Source organism: Narcine bancroftii, chromosome 7 (assembly GCF_036971445.1).
Source record: "Narcine bancroftii isolate sNarBan1 chromosome 7, sNarBan1.hap1, whole genome shotgun sequence".
NCBI classification, from domain to species: domain Eukaryota; kingdom Metazoa; phylum Chordata; class Chondrichthyes; order Torpediniformes; family Narcinidae; genus Narcine; species Narcine bancroftii.
Window position 1 is genome coordinate 71,043,152 of NC_091475.1, and position 19,312 is coordinate 71,062,463.

The 19,312-nt window shown below is 41.0% G+C and overlaps 1 long non-coding RNA gene across 1 annotated transcript in view; it reads right to left on the bottom strand.

Annotated features, from left to right (window-relative positions):
• Positions 1 to 12,935: 12,935 nt before the first annotated feature.
• LOC138739873 (uncharacterized) overlaps positions 12,936 to 19,312 on the bottom strand; it is a 31,078-nt gene continuing 24,701 nt past the window's right edge. The window contains exon 4 of the long non-coding RNA XR_011342507.1: positions 12,936 to 13,797. This is a non-coding gene — a long non-coding RNA (uncharacterized lncRNA). The remainder of the gene's footprint in view (positions 13,798 to 19,312) is intronic.

The following is a 19,312-nucleotide window of genomic DNA, read 5'->3' on the forward strand; positions in this document are numbered from 1 at the left end:
TAATTGCTGCCGCTGTAAGGACATTGCACTAACCGCAACACCAACCATGCAGCCCATTTTATAATGCATCGATGTGACATATTTCATCCTTAAACAATCCACTCGTGACGTGTATGAGAGAAAGGCTGTTCTACAGGGTGAGGTGTCTAGGCTGTGTTAACAACTATCTAGTGGTTTCATAGTCACTCTTATGAGGACATGAGAAAGTTGGAGCAAGAGCAAGCAACTCAGCCCATCAATTCTGCCTCACAATCTAATATGATCATGGTCAGTTGGCCAGGCCTCATGTCTTCGATGCCATTTTAACAAAATCTCCAATTATTTCATCCATTTTGGTACCCCCTTTGATCTAACCTCCAAATTCCTTTGGAGTAGGGACATCCAGTGACTGCTGATCCTCTGTGAGGAGAAGTTTTTGTGCTCTTCAATTTTAAATGGCTGCACTCCATCTTGTAACTCTTGGTCCCCTCACTCAACATTCTCCTATTGGTAGAAATAACTTAAAAAAAAAAGCCTGCTAATTTAGTGAACAGATTTTAGATCCCTTCGCTAGCTTAGTGGGATTTCAGCTCATACCCCAGGGTCACAACCCATGGAGATTATTACTTTGCTGCACTTCCATTGAGCTTTCCTTTCCAAACTTCCAATATTTCAGAAATATTTTAAGTTTCACTTCATCAGCCCAATGGCTTCCTACACTGAGACTATGGCCTGACACCACATCTAACTGCATGACCACTGAGCTTTGGCCTGATCTTAAGTACAACATATACCCTGGTGCCATGGCCCCTGTGTTTACTGACCTGCTCAATTTTGAGGGTGGGGTTTTCCCATTCCAATAATGACCCATGCTCTGAGGTTCCAGGTTCATACTTCCAACTGACCACAACTAATCCATGCTCCACTGCCTCACCCCTGCTAGTTCAAAAGTGCTTTCAATGCATCTCCCCTCGTGCAAGCAGTATCTTTTATCCTGTGATTCTTTTTCTTCCTTCCCCAGTGGTAAGGTTGAATGTGCATTCTGAGGCAGATAATGAAGTGGGATCTGCAGACTCTTCCCCAGACAGAGCAGATGGTGGGTGAGAGGGCGGGTGGGTGTTTAGGGTGGCCACTTCTCCCCCATGTTAATTACAGACTGATTGTTTCTTGATGCATGTGCTCAATACTTTCGATTCCTTTCTGCTTTGAGAGCCATAGATTCCGAGAATGTCACATTTCTTTAAGGAGGCTTTGAACACGTTCTGGAATATTTTTTTTCAGCCCTCCCATAATCTCATCCCTTTACAAACCTGGCATGCCTATTTTGAAAGTTTAGTGTCAGGAGTGCGAAGGCTTGTGTTGTGATGTCTTTCTGGTCAGTAGAAATAGATGACCTTCTGGTAAAATGCAGTCCTGTCTACCTGCCAGGGAATTCTCAGTGACACTGATTGCCGCAGTCTATGTTCTGCCTTTGACTAATGAGGCTGAAGCCATGAAGGAGCTTTACGGTGCCACCTGCAAAACCCAGACATCCCACCCTAATGGTACCATGATGGTTGCTGTGACTTCAAACATGCCAACCTGTAAACTGTTTCAACATCGTGTGACCTTCAAAGGTGAAATTTTGAGAGTACAGAGTTTGTATGTTCCTGTCAGGATCAAATGCAAGGTTAGAGGCAAAGGGATCCATGGTTTTCGCAGGATATTGGGGATTTGGTTTGGAAGGTGTGTTACAGGTATAGGCAACATGGAGCAAATGAGATACTTGAGTACAAAAAATGCAAGAAAAACCTCAAGAATGAAATCAGCAAGGCTAAAAGAAGACATGAGGTTGCTTTGGCTGACCATGTGAAGGAAATTCCTAAGGGTTTCTGCAGGTATATTCAGAGCAAAAGGATAGTAACGGATAAAACAGTCCTCCTTGAAGATCAGAGTAGTCGGCTTTGTATGGAGCCAAAAGAGATGGGAGAGGTCTTAGATTTTTTTTCATCAGTATTTGCAGTGAACTGGGATTCATTAGTAATGTGTTGTGCTGATGCCAGGCTCCCCTCCTGGCTCACCCCCATCTGCCCACATATAAACCCTTATTTCCTGCCTAAACCCATAACCCTTCTGAAGATGACAGTGAGACCCTAGCCATAGTTTTAAGATAATAAAAGCGTTTGATCTCCCTCCAGTTGTGAGAGCTTTTATTCGCACTACAATTTTATTAGCTTATTCCCTAAATGATGGAAGTGCTGTTCAAACCAGGTACGCTGCTGATAGACCCTCTATCCCCCGATGCAGCTGAGGAGTTCATGCACAGGCTCGACTGCTTCCAGGCCTACCTGAATGTGACCAGAGATATCTTTCACACTGATGAACTCAGAAGGTCCGCACACGTTTTGAGGGTAGGAATGAAAGGGTATGCAGTTATCAGGACTGCTCTACGAATGATGCTGCCATCGAGGCATTGAAGGCTTAGTACCTGAAGTTGCAAAATGAGGTCCTAGCAAAGCACCAACTTGCTCTACATCACCAGGCGCAGGACTGACCATCGATGACTACCTGCTGGATCTGTGGACACTTGCCAAGAAGTGCAAGTACAAAGCAGCTACAGGCCACACTTGTGAGGAAGAACAGATCTGGAACACCCTAGTCATGGAGGTCCGCTTGAGGTACATGAGGCAGTGACTGCTCGAGTCATGAAAAAAGGACCTGGCTAGTCATGTCGAGCTGGCAAAATCATTGGAACAGACCAAGCTCGAAAATGATGACCTTGAAGCTAGCGAGCTCGCTCATCCAGATGACCCTTTCCAAGGCCTGGCTGCTCCCACTATCCCAGCCCTAACAGCTGTTGCTTCCCATGCTAAGGAGTGCTTTTTCTGCGGAAAGAGCCAGTATTCTGATATTGTTGCCTGGTTAAAGACTCAGTGTGTTCCAGCTATGGCAAGAAAGGGCATTGGTTGAGGGTTTGCTGCACAAGGGAAAGCCCAGGGAATTCCATGGCCTGCACCGCTCCCTAATCCAATTCCACCCACAGGCCATCTGCCCCAAATTCACCTGAGTCCACTTGCTGCACTATACGCTGATGGAGGGTGGCATTGGCAGTGAGGAAATGGCGTGAAAAGGCTTGGTAGCCATCTTACTACCACCCAAATTCAATCTTGGTGCCATCATCAAGGAAGGAGGGTGGCCATCTTGCCACGCCACGATGTTGATGCCATCTTACCCATGCAGGGCAACCCAGGCCGACTGAGGGCCACTCGAGTGAGGTGTATGGAGTTTCTGGGGCCCTAGACTCGATGGTCCTAAATCAGGACAGACCTCACCAGCTCAGCAACTCCATAGTGACTGTGAAGGTAAACTGACATTCCACTAAATGGGTAATCGATACAGGCTCATAGGTTCATAGACTCATGGACTGTGCAAGAATACAACCTAAAGATGTATCCTTCCAATTACTGCATATTCCTTGCATCCCATTCACATTCTATGCATATTCAATAACATTGTATAGTACATCTGTCATTTGAAGGGGGGGAATTCTGTAAATTTTGCCTGTATATACTTGATGAATTGTGTGCTCTGGTGTTGTTGGGTCTGGACTTCCTGCATCATCTTAAAAGCGTTTCAGAACGGAGGGCCCCTAACATCAGAACCCATATGCAGCCTCTCCACACTGAATATCAACCCCCCACCCCCCACCTCTCTTCCCGAATCTGTCCTCAGACCACAAACCTATTGCTACCAAGAGCAGGAGGAGCAGAGCAGCAGACCGAGATTTCATAAAGTCTGAGACACAACGTCTGCTCGATGAAGCTATTATCGAACTTAGCGCCAGCCTGTGGAGAGCTATATATCTTTACTAATCACAGAGCACCTATGACATAAGGATAACTTAAAGTGGTGTGTGAGTGGAAAGAAGAAGGCGAAGAAACACTGAGTTAAATTGAAATTTGAGTTATTTTTGTAATTCAAAATCTGAAATTGTTCTACATGGAGTCATCAAATTGATGACATCATAATTATTTTACACATTTCAGTTAAACAGAAACTGAATATCAAAATTCTTCGATAAGTTTTACGTTACAGCTTGGGTTCTCTGGCAGAAGGCTTCATATAGCATATCAAAAATTCAGATTTATCACTTGTTCTCTCAATCCACAGTTCTCCCAATTTTTTGTGTATTAATTTTAATGATGGCATGATTGAAAGTGCGGGTGAATCAGTTGGAATTGATTTTGTCCTTAAATATCGCATCGAATCATTTAATCATCCCTAGTCTGTTAACTCATGACATTCACCCCGAGCCTCCCCCTTAATATTTCACAGTTGCCCTTGTTGACATGTGTGTAAACAGCAGCTCTTACTGCAGTGTCCACACAGGTACAGTATGTGCCAATTCACAGCTCCCAATCTTGTTGCACGAGCTTTAATGCAGGTAGGTTGCCTGTTGAATTTTCATCTCGCTGATTAAGTTAGCTTGGCAATAATTGATACAATATGTAATGGAAGCCACCTATGTCTGTGTGTTCATAGGCAGCTGGTTATATGAACAGGTTAAATTATTTATTTGATATTAAAATATCTTCCTTGTTGAGGAATGACCTGTGTATATATCTTGTATCTCGTCTTGAAAAATTGTCGATTCTGTTGTTTTTATATCATTATTGCATATTACAGAACTTGTCACATTCATTATACCTTGATGCATGTTGACTAATTTGTATTTTCAGCTTGCAGATCACAGATGTGATGCTCCTAATGAAGCTCCATTCCATATGGTGAGAGCAAAGATGAAACACTCATACAGAAGTGATGAGTCTCTTAGCTGCAATTTTTTGGGGGCTTCTCATATCTAACCACAGAGAGGTTTGCTTGCTTCTGTACAATTGTCTGGTGGTCATCACATTTATCCCCCTTGGGAGTCTGATGCCCAATCAGCAACCAAAGGACAGATGTCAAAGTCCCATTGAAACTGGGGCCTGGCAGGATTGCCTACTTGTGCTCCCACAGGCTTGTGGATCAAAGCTTTCAGTGACAACTGTTTGCATTTATTGCCTCTGATTTTCTTCTCGCATTTTTCTTTTGCCTTAAGGTAAGATGAGTTGAGATGTGTTTGTATTAATGTAGAAGTACAAGTGGAGGCTTGCTCTCTGTCCCCTTTCACTGCTCTCAGTCCCCCTGCTCACAATGTTTTTTTTTGCAGTCTTCTTCGAGATCTTATTTGCTGAGCATTACCAAGGGGTTAAAAGACATAGCACGGTGGCTTCAGGACAACTGACATCTCCCTAGAGCTGGCAGGATTCTGCTGCTTATCCGGTCCTTTATCATGCCACAAAATGCACAGACTGTTCCACACATGTAAGTGTGACACTAGAGGATCACAAGCAGAATGTTTTAATTTTGTTGCTCAAAATGGACTGCAAAAATGTCTTGGGTTCATGATTTTCTTTTCCCCTTTGTCATCTCATCCTTTCTTCAGCTTGCCCTCTGGAAATTACAATAAAATGAGTGAAATCTTCATTCATGTAGCATCTCTCCATGTGTTCCAATGTGTTTCAGCCAAGTAAGTGGCGTAGACGTGTAGCTTACTGCTGTAATTTGTGAACCAGAATGCTCCACAAACATGATCATTGTAATCTTTGGTGATAGCAGTTGAATAGGTCAGTGTTGGAGAGGACAGTCTGCAATTCAGAAAGTTGCATGGGATCTTGGAAGTCCATTTTCGAGGGGACGTGGAGCCTCAAATGAAGATTCTATCCAGGAATTGGATAAGTACGGTGGATAGAGAGCCTTCATGTTGTCATCAGTTCACTCAGTACTTGATTGTGAAGTGACCTTCTCAAACCTGACCCCAACACATCTCATCCACTCATCAGCACGCAGAGATGGATGATGTTTATAAAGGGGCTGCGGGGAATGAAAAGGTGCAGCGACTATTCAGCTGGAGGTCAGTAGTGGGGAAAACTGCTGGAAGTTCATGTGGAAGTGCTGACACAGATGACTGAGAAAGTAATAATCGCATTGGCCAGAACCAGCATGGGTTTATGAAAGACAAATCGCATTTGACAAAGTTCTTGGAGGTGGTTACTAGTAGAGAAAATGAACCAGTTGATGAGATATATTTGGACTTTCAGAGGCTATGTAGGAAATAATGAATTATAATATCAGGGGATAATATACAAGTATCAATTGAGAATTGCTTGACAGATATGAAACAGAGGGTGAGAATAAATGGGACATTGAACGGTGAGAGTGGGGTGCTGCAAGACCGGGCACTAGCTGTTCAGAATCTTATTCAATGATTTGGATAGTAGATTAAGAGTCATATACAGTATCCAGACTTGCCGATGATTCCAAGGTGGCAGTTTTGCCTAGGAGAAGGATGCAAAGATGCCTCAGGGGGATAGAGACAGGATAAATGAATGGCCAGTCGCATGAAAATGGAACACAAATTGGAAACCTAAGACAACACACTTTGGGGGGAAAGAAGCAAGTGTATATTTTTTTCAATGATGAGAGATTGAAAGGAATTGGTCTTTGATACAATCTGGAAGTCCTTGGGCATGAATCACGAAAGTTAACATGAAAGTATAGAATTCAATAATAATGATCTTTTGCTCTAATTATAGGTTGAATTGCCTTTGCAATATTGTGCATAGGCCAAGAAAAGACGTGATAAAGCAGTGAAAAATAACTAGATTGATACCTGTGATAGAGAGGAAGGAACTTTGTGTAGATTAAGCCAATATATGTACTTTTGAATTTTGAAGAAATGAGAAGTGGTTTTGAAATCATGAGTCACAACAGGATAGATTTGATTTGATGATTCTACTTGCTAGGGACTCTAGAATCACAATGAAACCATGAGGAGTTAGTTATTCAGGACAGAGGCAAGGAGAAACATATCAATTCAGAGGGAAAATAAATTTTGGAATTAGTGCAGTGGATTCCCATTATGCAGAATCTTCAAGAACTGCTTTTGATTCACATCCAGTAAATTTAGATGATTGTGCAGAACCAATATTAGTGGTATTTTCCTAGTACCCCAAAAGTGCTTGACAATGATCATAATTAGCTGGCAGACATAAGAAATAGGATCAGGAGTCGGCCATCCGACCCATCGAGCCTGCTCCGCCATTCAATAAGATCATGGTTGATCTGATCATTGACTCAACTCCACCTACCTGCCTTTTCCTCATATCCCCTAATTCCTTTTTTTTAATGTAAAAATTGATCTAAATGAACCTTAAATACATTTAATGAAGTAGCCTCAACCATTTCCCTGGGCAGAGAATTCCACAGATTCACTACTCTCTGGGAAAAATAATTTCTCCTCATCTCCATCTTAAATCTACTCTCTTGAATCTTGAGGCTGTTTCCCCTAATTCTGGTCTCACCTACCAGTGAAAACAATTTTCCTGTCTCTATCTTATCTATCCCTTTTATATGTTTCTCTAAGATCTCCTCTCATTCTTCTGAATTCGTGAATATAATCCCAGACGATTTAGTCTCTCTTCATTGATCAACCCCCTCATCTCCAGGATTAAGCCGGTGAACCTTCTCTGGACTGCCTCCAAAGCCAATATATCCTTCCTCAAGTATGAAGACCAGAACTGCACACAGTTCTCCAGGTGCGGCATCACCAGACCTTGTACAGTTGCAGCATGACTTCCCTGCTCTTGAATTCAATTCCTCTAGCGATGAAGGCCAACGATTCATTTGCCTTCTTAATAACCCAACTTTTTGTGATTCATACACAATCCAAATTCCTTCTACACTACAGCATGCTACAGTTTTTCACCATTTAAATAATAATCTGCTCTTCTATTTTTCCTGCCAAAGTGGATGACCTCGCATTTACTAACGTCGTTCTCCATCTGCCAGTCCTTTGCCCACTCATCGAACTTAACTAGATCCTTCTGCAGACTCTCCATATCCCCTGTACAATTTGTTTTCCCACTCAATTTAGTATCATCGGCACATGACACTCTGTCCCCTCTTCCAAATCATCAGTGTAGGTGGTGAACAGCTGCGGGCCCAGCACAGACCCCTGCAGCCCCCCACTTACCACTGTCTGCCAATCAGAAAAACACCCATTAATCCTGACTCTTTGCCTCTGTCAGTTAACCGATCCTCAATCCACGCCAATATACTTTCCCCCAACTCCATTCATCTTATTGAAAAGAATCTTGTGCGGCACCTTATCAAACACCTACTGGAAATCCAAATATACAACATCCACCTGTTCCCCTCTATCTACCACACTCATTATATCCTCAAAGAACTCCAGCAAGTTTGTCAAACAAGACCTGCCCTTTCTAAATCCATGCTGCATCTACCTAATGGAACCCCTTCTTTCTAAATGTCTCACTATTTCATCCTTAATGACAGCTTCAAGCATTTTCCCCACAACAGATGCTAAGCTAACCGACTGATAGTTTCTTGCCTTCTGCCTACACCCCTTTTGCCACTTATTAGTATTGATCTCCAAGCACCATTTTCTTCAGTTGTTTAAAAATTGTCTTGGTGTACTAAGGGTGATGGTGAATTCCATAATCCACAGCTCTACTTGCACTTGGTTTTGTCCACTGGGCTGTTACTAGACTCCTGAAGCAGGCACTGTAGTATTCTGAATTCCAAATTGCCATGTGGAAGGAGGAAAAGATTTAGTGTTACATTTTCAAAAGTGCAACTTCTCAATGACACTTAGTAATCCCTGGCCAAGATGAGGAACGAACATTTGGGTTAGCGTTAAAATCTTCTGGTCTGAGCATCAGGAGGAGACAGAAACCCAGTCTAAACAAAAGAAATAATGCACTATCTCTTGTAAGCATTTGGATTTCTCCCCATTTGTTCTTCTACAAATCTTGTCAGAGTGGCACAGACCTACATATCTAATCTCCTCTCAAAGCACTCCAAATACTCGTTTTGTCCTTCCTCCAATCCCACCTCCTGCATTCAACCCTGGTCCCAAAAACCTCCTTAAGTGTGATCCTTTCTCAGACTACAATTCCCTCCCACTTATCAATGATCTTTACACCCTCACAGGTCACTCCTAATCTCTCCTTCCCCAGTCATTGGTGCTTCCTTGATCAGATCCTCCATAATTTCTATTCTTTCAAATAGTGGGAGATCACAGAGGAAATTGCACAAGAGTGTCACAGATTTCACAGAAAAGTCAAAACTTAGCTAGTTTTTTATTCCTGGCCACTCCAAAATTCTAATCAGGATATAGGTGGAATTAGGTTCAGCGTTAAATCAGGTATTGCAAAGTGGGATAATGCCACCTATTTTCAACTCTGTAATTTCCAGAAGAAAATTAGTGTGAAATCTCAGGGAAAGACCTTTTTATTATTCAATACATAACAGGTTCTACTCACACTAGTAAAGTTGGCTCATCAGAATTTCAATCCTTTCTTAATTAAATTGGTTGTTAACCTTGTGGTTCAAATGTAATGCTGCAGAATACCTCTTAACAATGGATTAAATATTTATCATGAACCTTAGGCTTGCATTTCCTCATGCACTGGAACTGAATATTTACCCTACTGTATAAACAGACACACGAACAGACAGGGAATGGAGAGATACAGACCATGCACAGATAGATGCGCAGTTCATGGTTAGGATGGTCATCCTACACTGAATGATCTGTTCCTGTACTCTTCTATGTTTATTAAAATGCCAAACTGATAATAAGTTAAACACAAAAGTCTACAAACACTGTGGTCGAAGTACAAACAATGTTGGAGAAACTCAGCCTGTCAAATCGTGTCCTTTATATAGTAAAGATAAAGATATATAACTGATGCTTCAGGCTTCAGCCCTTGTATGATTAATTTAGATCCTGTTGTCTTTTTTTTGCAGAACTAGTTACTTGTAAAATCTTGCCTGTTTACTTTTTTGACATGCTCATTAAAATGGGTCATTTTAAAATCAAGGCCCTAAAAATCCATCCAACTTGCGATAGGAAAGAGTACTCAGACAAATATATATTGTTGTCTTGCCTTTGTAGGCTGCTGGTTACTGAAGCAATAATGACCTGAAATAGTCTCTATATTCATGAACCAAATGAAAAGGTGAGTTAGAAGGAATGAACTACATGGGGGTGAAGTACAATGTGAAAATAAATAAATAAATAATGTGCCCACTCTGGTTGAAATGACAGAAACACTATTTTAAGTGGTAAAGAGATTGGAAAATATTGATGGTCAAAGGGGCATGGCAGTCCTTTGAAACAAGTCGCTGTGAAGATGAACCTGCTAACTTGGAAGGCCTTCAAGCCTTTGGTCATTCAGAAGGGAAATACTGTTATGATCTTTAATACAAAAAGGATTTGAGTGCAAAAGCAAAGATGTCTAACCAGAATCCTACTGGTGAAACCACATGTGGAATATTGTTTACAATGTTGGGCTTCCTCCCCCCAAAAAACCAAGGGTACAGATGGCTCCTGCATCATGGCAGTTTTGATTCTGGAAATCCCCCTTACAGAATTCAGATGTCACGACCCAAAAATAGGAGATAAGGAATAAAATTTGTTCACCACCGAATTTGTGGTAAAAGAGTTAAGAAATCAACTCTTTGTGTTTCAAACTCACATTTCTTAACACATGCCCAGATAATGTTACAGAAATGTGCGATATCAAGTTCAAGTTGATTTGTCATCCAATTGTCTCTGTACAACCCAACAAAACAGCATTCTCTGGTCCACAATGCAGAACAGTGCAAAATCTGTGTACAGACAAAATACACATGCAGATAAATGATACATATACACAAATAAATATTCTTCATAAATGGTGGAGTCACAGAGAGTTGTTCCTTCAGTCATTCTGCATTCTCACTGCCCGTGGGAAGAAGCTGTTCCTCAGCCTGGTGGGGCTGCCTCTGACACTTCTATTTTCCCAATGGGAGCAGCTGGATGATGGTTGTGTGTGGGATGGTAGGGGTCCTCCCTGATTGCTCCTAGACAGACCAGGTCATTCTGGACTAGTTGACCTACATGTGATACGCTCCAGTCTTTTAGTTAATAAAAACTTTGGTTTGGATCAACAAGTCTTTGGTTCTTTTGACACAGGGGTCATAAATATCTGTGTTATAGAGAGAGAGAGTGAATCAAAGCTTGTTTCTTGTCATTTAAGGAGTGATCAAGTAGGCTAGACAACCATTCTTTGCCATTTAGAAGAATGAGAAGTGACCTCACTGAAATAAACTGTTTTTAGGGCTTGACAGTATTCCAGAATAAGGCACAGGCTATTCTGGACTTAAATTGTGAAAAATGTAGTATATACTCAAAAGGATATATCCTTCAAAACTCTTAATCCTGGTTGGCTGTGGAGGCTGTGGAGGCTTAGTAATTAACTGGATTGAAAGCTCGGGTTATTATATTTCTGCATATTATAGAAATCAAATAAATAGAGGTAGAATTGGTATTGGAGTACAGGATCAAGGGGTAGAATGGCTTTCAGTCATTTCAACTCTGGTAGCCTTTGTGTTCCTGCTTACAATCCTCCAGTAGCTGTCTCTGCCTTCACCCTCCCCTAAGCTCCCCTAGTTCTGTTTATTTTGTGGGAAGGGAGACAAGGCCAGAAGGTTCAAGGGGCAATGAGTCTGGACACAGGAAGGATCTTTATTAAAACACACGTAAGGGGATCACAACAGGGATAACACACCAAATACTCTCAATCACACACCATAGTATAATCAGTCACATTGAACACTACTGATACCAGCAACTGCTGACACTCATAGAAGCACAACACAACCCAGTCATATTGGACTTAACACTACCTATACCAGCAACAAGCACATGGATTTAACACTACCAATACTAACAACTGTGTGCAGATTTATAACAACCAAGGATTACAATACACCACTCGTCGTACCTTGTCTCACGTGGGAATGGTTCCAATGCTATCTACAACACTAATGTACAACAGCCCCGATCCTTGTGTAGTGCAGACCTTACCAACGACTCCTCCAGTATTGTCCACAGTTTGTGTCCTGGAAAGGAGCAGGTTTCATCTCAGGTCCAAAGAGCAAAAGAGAAAGAGCTACTCCACATGGTGGACTTCATAGTTCAGTAAGCTGGGGAGTCCAGCCCAGGTAATCATTAGGTGATTAAAGGGGCCAGTGGTTAGGTGTGCATCAATTGGGGGGTTGAGTCCAACCTTGATGGGCAGGGGATGTGACTTCTGACTAGGTTCCAGACAGAGAAGTCACATGACTCTCCACAAACCACATCTGCCCCTTCTTTTGTCTTCTTACACTTATCAACTTCACCATTTTGCTCTTCCCCCACCTGGCTCCATCTGTCCATCATCCTTCACCCCTCTTTGGTCCACCTATCATCTACTGGCCCATGACAAATCCCTCCCCCTCTCCTCTTTAAACTGGCTATCATCCCCCTCTCTCAGTTCTGATTCAGGGTCTCAGCCTGAAATGTTTTGCTCCTCACAGATTCCATGACCTATTAATTCCCCCAGCCAACTATATTTTTGTTTTGTGCTTTGGGAAGAAACTTGTCAAAATCCATTAGAGTTGCAGTACCCTTCTTTTATTTTATATTCAGAAAGTGGTTCAAATCTTTATGACGATATAGATTTGGCCAAAAGTTAGGAATGTTTCCTTCCTTTTACATAGTAAACATATCTGCTGATTAATTCAAGAAACTTCCAGTTCATTGGGGCAATGAACATGTGGAATAACATGCTCGTGTGTTCTGGTCAGCTATGCTATGGCTGTAAAAATTGGAAGAGCTGCCACTCCTAATTGGGGTGACTCCACATGTTCAGTCCCGTCCTCCATCTTAGCTCATCTCTTTCACTTGTATTCTTTCACAGCCTGACCTCTCTGAGGCTCAAAGCTCCACCAGACACCATGTCGTGTTGGGTTCAGACATGCTCATTATAAAAATGACCTTAAGCCTGGAGTTGCGTTCGTAGCTTGCTTTATTTTACCATACACTTAGTGACTATCGACATGCACAGACTTTTTCCTGCTTCCACATGTGCAAACGTAAAATGAAGAGACCAATGCATGAAGAGGATATAGGTGCCAATATGGCTGGAAAGACAATTTTACAATGCCTCAGGCATGCTGCAGTTTGCTTTAGTTCATGTGCATCTTTATCCACACACATATCTGATATTAGGGCCCCCACACCAAGTTTAAAATCTGAACCTTAACATCTCACCAGTGCAGAGATCCAGCCAAGAGTGGAACCATTATTTTTATTGAAATATATTTCAATAGGTTGATATATATATATATATATATATAAACAAGGCCCACTGCTGTTAGGATCTGATTTTTTTTTTCTCCCACTGAATCTAAACGAATGTAAGGATTTCTCACCTGTCAATGTTTTTTTTCATTTTTTTTATCTTGATTCTCCACTAAATATTGCTTTTTAACTTTAGCCATATAACTAATAATTTGTCCCCTCAAATATGCTTTCAATGCATCCCATAAAATGAATTTTCTTCACACCGATCCCTCATTTATTTGCAATAAAGATTTTATATCTTCTCTCACCTATCAATGTTGAGCCCCACAGTGTCAGAAAAATTGAGTAAACAGAATAAACTGTTACAAAAGTAAATGGATAAGAATTTGATGGATACCATATTAAACAGTTGTTGAATCCCAAAACGAGGATTTATCTTATGCACCAAGTATAAAATCCGATCCTTAACAGCGAAAGACTCAGTGCTCCTCCCACTCCACGGATAATGTCCGAACCTTAACAGCGACGTCCCAGCGCTCTCCCATGGGATCCATCTGCGCAATCCGACCACTGTCAGTTCTTTACAGGCTGTAAACTACCTGTTAAAGGAGCAGACAGTAGTTTATTTTTAAATATGCTATTAACATTTAAACCATTACTAGTTAATTTGTTTTTAAAAATATTGTGAATTAGTATATTAAATGCACCTAGCAGCACCACATCACTGGTCAGTGGTAAGTGCCAGACTTGGGGGAGGGGGGGTGAGCAGTCTTATATGGAGAATATAGCTCAAAACCTACATTTTCGATGGAAATTCAGAGGGGTGTCTTATACACAAGTTGTCTTATATGGTATTTTATATTATAAAAAATGTTTTAAGGCAATGAATAAGGAAAACCTTGTGTTGATCTGAATTTTCACAAATCTCTAAAATCAAAAAAATTTGCAATGGGATAATATTGCAACAGTGTAAATATTTGGTGATTTAAGAGTTAAATCCATTGCTGTTCATCCCTCTCTGCCTTTTTGTCCTATTTTGCCCCACAGGCTGGTATTGGCAAATGTGTCAAGAGTTGGTGCTCCAGCTGAGGCCCCACAGAAAGCAGTAGAGAGGCCCTCATACACGAGAGAGGACTCATGGGACGGAAGGGAGATTATTATGTTAATATTGAAGACTGCTGCCCCCTTCCTCTCACAGCTGGGCTCCCCTTCTGATTAAGTAGCTTTGCAGTAATATTGAAGCAATATGCTTTTTGAATTAGAGACCGAGTTCTTAGGGGGTAGGAGCTCAGCATCTACCTTCCTGAGAATTAAAAATGGAACAGCTGGTGTGCTTATCAAATGCAAAATACAGTGAACGTGGTCATAATTTCTGAAGCAAACTCTACTTCCTTTGAGCGTGCCACATCATTTCTGAAAATTCAATGCAGGAAATGGGAAGTGGCCATTCAACCAACTCAAGGACTTTATGATCTAAATAACACAGGAATTATTTAATTAAAAATAGGTCCTAAACTCCATTAAAGAATTAAAATCACTGAAACTTTGTAGAATTATATATTTTATTTGTTATGGCAGTGATGTTTATTACTTTATATTATAGTACTAAAGGACTCGTAAATGTGTAGTATATTATTGTATCCTGATTGCACACAAAACCTTTCTCTTTAATGTGTTAATTTCAGTACTATATTTGTACTTTCTTCCATAGAAAATTGTTAGTTATTTATATGCTGTAGGTGCTGCTCTTTTAAATATCATTCGAAATATGGAAGAGTTAAGTGATTTTTTTTTGGGTCTGTATTTAAGCAGCATTTTAACTGACCTAGGGCTACTGCCACTTGGAAATCAACCCTAATAACATCTGAAAGGAAATACATGAGCATATTTCCTGCACACAATTAAATAACACACAGTCCCTTCCCCCCCCCCATGAAAGGTTTCATCTGCCATCCAGTAATTATATTTATTTTAATTTAATTTTTTTAAATAAGTTTTTTTAAATAACTTTATTTTAAGTAACTTAGAAGACTGGATATGTGCAGAGCGTAACAAAATAAACTCAGCTGCAATTAAAACCCAAGAGTGCAAAATAAAGAATAGGTATTTATAAACGAAAAGGAAGTTCAGTCACTTATGACTTTATGAGGGAATGAAACTTGATTCAAGAAACTTGATTGGGTTGCATGTTTGAATGCTCACCGTCACAGCTAATTTGCGGTTTGAAAGTAAACAATTTGCCAAAAATGAAAAAAAAAATCCCAGATTATCTATATATGCGAGCAATCAACTTCAAACACATGGTGCTGGTAATATTAGCATTCGGATAAATGCTAATGTTTATTTTGCAAGTTTTGACCATGAGTTCTAACAATATTGGACACATTAGCCTATCCCTTCCATTTCATTTTCTGAGTGATATAATAGAGTGAGAATGCTGGTTTTCAATTTGAGTCGCATATTTAAAACAGATAAAAGGGAACAGCAGTGTTTTGGAAGAATATGATGCAAAACATAGGATTGTGATTCATTCAGAACATGTTACAACTTTACTCTTGTATTTTTCAGTATCCCCAGAAACCCCTAGTTATGACATGGCTATTTCTCCATCCAATGAATAACTGGATTGTAAATTATAAGTGCAATTCATTTGATAGCATTATTTTAGAAATGCATACTTTTTGGATAGTAAGAAGCAAAATCATTGCAGAATAAGATTCATTTAAGTTTAATGATTTGATTATTTTTAATGCTGAATTATACTGCATTTCAAATGTTGGTTTGGCTTGTGGTGATGTGGGATGGTCTCGTAGTTTGTGTTATATGCAGTTAGAGATTCTGCATGACTTTGTCTTCATTTCATGCATTCTAATTGAGGAAGGGAACAGGGATGAATACCTTTATTCTTTTTAGCTTATTATGCTTGGCTATCCTATGTAAAGCCAACAATCATTGCTAACAAAGCCTTGGGAGGTTGATAATCTGCTTTGCATCTAATTACATGGTTTTTTTTTATCAGTTAGATGCATTATACACTATTAGTTTTCTGTGTTATGAAGCTAATATGTCAAATAACCATATATTGATCACCTCGTCTTCAGTGTCCTGCTTTCCAGCCGGTTATCCTGCAGAGCATATGAACTCTACTTAAAGGCAATCAGCTCGTTTATTTTCATTAGATTTGCAATCATGGTACTGAACAATCCATTATCCAAATAGTGCTTTTATAGTTCCTAAACTTCGGTGCTTTTGTGATGGCTTGGGCTAGAGGGCTGAATTGGAAGCTTTTGCTTACAATTAGTTAAAGACCAAGTCACAGCCTTGACTATCCAAATGGCAGGCACTTTCAATAACTCTAAAGCTCAGACAATTTGAATAAAGCTTTCACTGTTTCCAGCAGTTTTGAAAACAATAAATTAATTATCTAATTATTGAATATTATATGAAGCCAAATCTTGATATTCAGATTACAGATTCTCTTAATTTGGACTTCATGTAATTGTGAAGTTTTCTTTCAGTTCACGTGCATTTTATAACATTGAGTATAATTAATATTATGTTTATCCTATTTTTTTCTACCTTCATTTGTCCGTGCATACATATCATGGGTCCTCTACCGGCATCACCTACGGCTCCTAGAACGCTTCCACCAGCGTTGTCTCCGCTCCATCCTCAACATTCATTGGAGCGCCTTCATCCCTATCATCGAAGTACTCGAGATGGCAGAGGCCGACAGCATCGAGTCCACGCTGCTGAAGATCCAGTTGCGCTGGGTGGGTCACGTCTCCAGAATGGAGGACCATCGCCTTCCCAAGATCGTGTTATATGACGAGCTCTCCACTGGCCACCGTGACAGAGGTGCACCAAAGAAGAGGTACAAGGACTGCCTAAATAAATCTCTTGGTGCCTGCCACATTGACCACCGCCAGTGGGCTGATATCGCCTCAAACCGTGCATCTTGGCGCCTCACAGTTCGGCGGGCAGCAACCTCCTTTGAAGAAGACCGCAGAGCCCACCTCACTGACAAAAGACAAAGGAGGAAAAACCCAACACCCAACCCCAACCAACCAATTTTCCCCTGCAACCGCTGCAACCGTGTCTGCCTGTCCCGCATCGGACTTGTCAGCCACAAACGAGCCTGCAGCTGACGTGGACATTTACCCCCTCCATAAATCTTCGTCCGCGAAGCCAAGCCAAAGAAAGAGACATATACACTAAACTTACCATATCCTACAGCTCCACTCTAACAATATTCTCAGGCCATAAAGACCAGTTATATCTGATCATCATTGCCCGAGGTCAAATATAAGTCATAAAACCTTAAGCAACATTGCTCAGAATTTTTTATATGTTAGCTTAAGTTCATTTGTCTGAGAATATCTCTTGAAGTGAAAATTCTTTGAAAAAAAATGCAAAGTACATGTGAAATGTAGTAATTATAGTATTTCTGGGTTGAACAATAGATATAATATCAATGGTTTCAAGATGCAAGAATACAATTTTACAGTTGCTTAATGCCACCTGAAGAAAGTCTTCTTTTCTTTGGCTTGGCTTCGTGGACGAAGATTTATGGAGGGGGTAAAAAGTCCACGTCAGCTGCAGGCTCGTTTGTGGCTGACCAGTCCGATGCGGGACAGGCAGACACGATTGCAGCGGTTGCAAGGGAAAATTGGTTGGTTGGGGTTGGGTGTTGGGTTTTTCCTCCTTTGCCTTTTGTCAGTGAGGTGGGCTCTGCGGTCTTCTTCAAAGGAGGCTGCTGCCCGCCAAACTGTGAGGCGCCAAGATGCACGGTTTGAGGCGTTATCAGCCCACTGGCGGTGGTCAATGTGGCAGGCACCAAGAGATTTCTTTAGGCAGTCCTTGTACCTTTTCTTTGGTGCACCTCTGTCACGGTGGCCAGTGGAGAGCTCGCCATATAATACGATCTTGGGAAGGCGATGGTCCTCCATTCTGGAGACGTGACCCATCCAGCGCAGCTGGATCTTCAGCAGCGTGGACTCGATGCTGTCGACCTCTGCCATCTCGAGTACCTCGACGTTAGGGGTGTGAGCGCTCCAATGGATGTTGAGGATGGAGCGGAGACAACGCTGGTGGAAGCGTTCTAGGAGCCGTAGGTGGTGCCGGTAGAGGACCCATGATTCGGAGCCGAACAGGAGTGTGGGTATGACAACGGCTCTGTATACGCTTATCTTTGTGAGGTTTTTCAGTTGGTTGTTTTTCCAGACTCTTTTGTGTAGTCTTCCAAAGGCGCTATTTGCCTTGGCGAGTCTGAAGAAAGTACAACTTAACCTTTGGGTGTGTCTTGTTATGTCTAACATTTCCAATTAGGGAATTTATTGCTTTATGGAGGAAAATAACTGTTTCAACAAGAGGGAAAATGTTCTCAGTTGGGTTATTAAACCAGAATCATAAATGAACAATTACTATTTAAAGAATATGCTTTTAATGTTGCTATTAGCAAACAGATGACTCTTCAGCAAGGATCTCCAGTCATCAGAGTTCAAAAGTTCTTGCAGGTAATCAAAGTGATATAAAGTTCAGTGAATTATTGACAGTTAATAGCATAATGCTGGAGTTCATTTGGTACAATTGAAAATTGACTTTATTCTATGATCACATTCCGATCATTCCCTGTTATTTCAGAATTACAGATCAGCTTTTCTTAGTGTCAGGCACTCTAACACAATTGACGTGCACACCAGTTGTTGATAGGGTGATGTATTTTCTTGTGTAATATTTATTTTTGAGCGTTGTGTAACAAAAGATCATGTATTCTTTCACTGGATTTCACTGTTGTTGCTTGCATTTTATAGACCTTTCCTCACTGCTCCTGACCAAGGAAGGAGTTACATCCCTTCCTAATAAAAAAAAGTACTAATCCCTCCCTACCTCATGACCTTTTTGTCTTTCATCCATGTGTCAGTCTAAGAGTCTTTTAAATGCCCCCAATGTTTTCAGCTTCCACCACCATCCCCAGCAAAGAATTCCAGGCACCCCACCACTCTCAGAGTAAAAAAAAACTTACCCCTGATGTCTCCCCTTAAATTCCCTCCTTTCACTTGGTGCATATGTCATCTGGTGTTTGCTGATCCTGCCCTAGGAAGCAGGTGTTGG